This window comes from Triticum urartu, chromosome 4A (assembly GCF_056163025.1).
Source record: "Triticum urartu cultivar PI428250 chromosome 4A, HENAU_Tu73, whole genome shotgun sequence".
NCBI lineage: Eukaryota > Viridiplantae > Streptophyta > Magnoliopsida > Poales > Poaceae > Triticum > Triticum urartu.
In genome coordinates, this window is record NC_141876.1 from 562,114,116 (window position 1) to 562,118,555 (window position 4,440).

Consider the following 4,440-nt stretch of genomic DNA (forward strand, 5'->3'; position numbering starts at 1 on the left):
GGGCCGCCAACGGCGGCGGACAAGGCGGAGGCACGGGTTTCTTCCCTCTTCCCTTCTTCGTCGAAGCCATGGCGATGGGAGGGGGGGGGAAGGTTCGAGATTGGGTTGAAAACAGAAGCTGGAGTTCGAGCGGAGGAAGGACAGAGGGCACTCGAGCAACAGAAGGGGAAGCGGCTGCGTACAACTACGAGTCCGCCTAGCATGGCCCAAAATAAGGGGGGCGTGGGGGAACATTGCCACCCACGTCCAGTCAACCGCCACGCGGCGCCCAAGGCTGCAGGCTGTTAGGGCCCGCGGCGCTTCGCTCTTGCCCTTCCGCCTCCCTACACGGCCAAGTCCGGGCGCGCCTTGGGACTGGGGGCTACTGTCGGCGTTCTGGGAACGGGGGTCCCCAGACTTGCCTGCCTGCGGCCTGCGGCGTGGCTCAAAGGGGGGCCCAGCACGGCCCATCTTCATCAACACAGACCCATGACCCTCGCGAGGGGCCAAGCCTCGCGGGGCAGACGACACGGAGCTTCCTCAGGCACGGCCTCATCAGGTTGGCTCGCGAGGAGGCGGAGAGATCAAGGCGGGGTACCTCACGAGGTGCCCGTGACGCAAGCCCTGACGACCAAAGGCGCCAGGCGGGTGCCAGCCCGCGCAGTGTCCTCCTTTCCTCTTTGGTGCAAAGGGAGCAAGCGCAGCCGCGGAGTACCGAGGCATCAGGCAAAGGTTGCCATTTCAGCGCAACAAGACCAAGACCAGGATGACTGCAAGACGGAGGTCATCATGGAGCCCAAGACGGCGTCACCACTAGAGCTTTGTGCAGGTGAAGACTACTTTTGTCAGGATAGCTAGTACTAGCTGTCCCCCTTCAAATTAGCCCGCCATTGTTGGCTCCCTTCCCGCTTGATATTTGGGAAGAGGACCAGGGCCTCTATAAATAGGACCAGCCACCCACAGGGCAAGGGGACCGAGGGGCAGAGAAGGAAAGAGAGAGAAGAGAGGAAAAGAGAGAGAGTTTTAGGGGGATCGAGACCAACGATAGAGGGAGAGAGAGAGAAGGGTGACTGAACTCCTCACAGCAGTTCATCGCCCCAGCCAAGAACAGACCATTGCGAGGCTGTTCTTCCTTGTATTGTTCCTCATCATCAGCCCAAGAGGCAATCCACCACACCACACACTGGAGTAGGGTATTACACCACAACGGTGGCCCGAACCAGTATAAACCCTGTGTCTCTTGCGTTGTTCTTTCCATAGCTTAGATCTTAGCGAGGCGGAGGGGTGCAGGTAGGAAGGAGGCGAAATCTCCGCGCGCACCCCAGTGTTCGAACCTCAAGGGTCTGCCGGAACCCGAAATCCGACAAACACAAGTTATGCTGGTTCGTCAAGTCCAGCCTTGCAAACGCTGGCCCCTTCGCTTGTGGGAGTTCAATCCCGAGGGACCGCGTGCCATTCAAAATTTCCTCGGCCTGACGCACGAGGAGATGTACTAGTCATTCTTCGGACCTCAGGTAGAGTGTCCGGAAATCACCGAGGATGTGGGCCTGAGCAGTAACCGCGCCGCTGAACAGGTAAGAAATCTTCCGGCCGAACATACTGTCTCTCACTTGTTACGAAGTTATTTCCGAGAGTTCGCTTTTTGATCAGGACTGGCTAACAAAGGCGAAGTTGATTCGGTGTTCGGGCCCCCTCCCTGAGGGTTTGGAAAATCCGGTACTGGAAAAGATGCTCCAGATCGCACCTTGCCCGGAGCCCTTGAAGGAAGATACTGCGGAGGATAATAAGGGCGGACGCGGGCCCCCAACGATGCCCATTCTAATCGAGGGAGCGAGCGTCTCCATGAAGGAAGACGACCGGAAGAGGAAAAGGACCGTGCCCGGGGATTCGGAAGCCGAAGCTTCCAAACGGGAGAAGAAGTCTCCCACCGAGGGTCCTACCTCGAGGGGTGCTGTTGCCGCACAAAGTCCGCAGGGGGATCAATTCTCCCACGAGTCGTAAGTGACCCGAAATACTTTAATAGTACAGATATGCCATCTTTTTCTTCTAAGAAAATAACCACCACATATATCTTTGCAGTTCGGGCCTTAGCCCCTCTCAAATGAGCTCGTCTTCGAGGGATCTTCTTCTAGAGATGATGGAGAGCGAAACGCCTCCTCTGGACTCCTCCGCTCCGGAAGCGGGCGACCCGGAAGTGTCGTCACGGAGGGCCTCTCCGAGTCCGGCGAGGCCAGAAGATAATCCCGTTGACCCCCGAAGCTCCCAGTGTCCGGCTCCCGAAGAGAGCAGACAAAAGAGTACGACACCGTCTAGTGTGCGATCGGATGTTCTGAGGGAGTTGGTGGGGTGAGCGGCCATCTCAGATGAACACCGTGTGCTGATGAATACAGTGATGGAGAGAATCTCGTCTGCCGAAAGCGGATTGCATAAAGCTTTTATGAGTCTACTGACAGGCTTTGAGGTACGTAAAATAATGTATGATAGTCCTGCACATGCTAGGTGTGCCCTGTGTAGATAGTAGCCCCTGAGACTCTGGTCGTCATCGGAAACGATGACGAACAGAGGATCATATTCCCAGGTAATAACCATACTGCCTCTATGTGCAGGTGATGGAAGCTCCGGTGGCTAGCCGGACTAGCGAGTTTGCCCATTTAGAATGACAGTTGGATGTGGCAGACGCCGACATCGAGATTGTTAACAAAAGGCTTGACGAGGCACAGGGTAAGTGTCATTATCTGGTAAACGCCACATAGGAAGAGCAGCATGATGCCAGTATCTTTAATATGTTGTGACTGCAGATGGAGCTGCCACTGTTGAGGCCTTGCGGGCAGAACTTGCCCGAGCCAAGGAACAAGCGAGGTTGGGTAATGCGGCTGCTTTGATGGCGGCCGAAGAGTTGCGAGCCGAGAAGGCCGCGCACGGCGAGAGCCGAGATAAGATGGCCAAGATGGCCATAGAATTAAAAGCCGCCGCCGACCGTTGCCGGGTTCTTGAAAAGGAAAACTAGGCGAAGGCATCGGACCTTGAGAAGGCTGCTGCGACGGGAAAAGACCTCCGCTCTGCTATGAGGGCAAAGAAGGAGGAATTGCGGGAAGCCGGGGATATTGTAGATGGGAAATCCTTTATGTTGCGGAGGAAGTTCAGAGATCCACGATATGCCCCTCTGGATCGGCTATGGAGTTCGGAGGATGTGTATATGGATTTGGCAGCGAGCGCTGCCGATGCGGCTAAGTACTTCCAGGGTCAGACGGACCGTGAAGTAGACCAGCTGTTTTGGAGACAATTCCATTCTCCCGAACGTCCTCTTTCATTGTCTGACCAATTAGCCGAATGGTCCGAACTAAATAGGTTGTCCGGACTCTCCATGAGGTCTGTTGTGGATTAGCTATGGCCGGAAAGGTCAAAACTGAACAGCTATTTCAGCTTGGTGCAGCAGTTCCTTGACGTGGTGCCGCGCACTAATGCGATGAAGAGGTCGGCGTGCATAGAGGGCGCACGGATGGCCTTTTCCTGTGTTAAAGCATACTGGGTGGAGATGGATGCTACCACTATTGCAGCGCGGGATTCGACCATAGGTCGAAGGGCTGCTGAGCACTACTTTGAAGTTCTTGAGAGTGCTCGTTTGATAGAGACCCAGTGCTCCAAAAAATATTATGTTTGAGTGATATGTAATCCCATTGTAAGAGAAATGCTTTTATAGATTTTTATAAGGCTATTTTTATACTTTTGCCTGAAAGTAATATGATGCCTCCTGGGCGGCCGTTTATGTATACATGTGTATAACCTGAAAGATTGCAGTCGTCGGCTTCAACCCCCACGCATATAATGCGGAGGTGCTTGCAAAAACACGCGTTCACACTTAACCCAATGTCTTGGTCCTATTAAGGAGGTGATAGCTGAGCAAGCGAGGCAACCGGACTATAATGCTTTAGCACTTTCACTTAGCCATAGGAGTTTGACAGTGGGGCTACTAGATAGCCCCTGGTGGCTCCGCACTCTCCCAATCCCGGGGTGCATACATGCCTGGACGGAAAATGGCCCTTCGTTAAGGCGGAGGAATTCTAACATTCTAACAGGTCATCGAGTGGTTGACCAGTCTTAGGCTATATCATGACAGTCAGTTTTTGGCTTTCTCTACTGAGGTGCTCGTCCGGATGAACCAGGGCACAATCGCAGTAGTTCTCCTGGTGCTACCTTAGCCGGTAAAGCGGAACGTAAGGCACCAAAACACAGGAGCCAGGCAAACCCAACATTTGACCAAAGACAATGATTCGGAGCTGATGCATATAGGGCCAAACTCGCGACGCCGAACACTCCCTAAGGTATTCGGTCTTTGTGGTATAAACCGGGCCTAAGTAATGGCCTTTGTAAGAAGCCCCTTGTGTCCAGGTACGTGCATTGTTCTGGCGTGGCCACATGCCAAGACGTCAGCATCCTTCTCAACGGTGGATGTGTATCAAC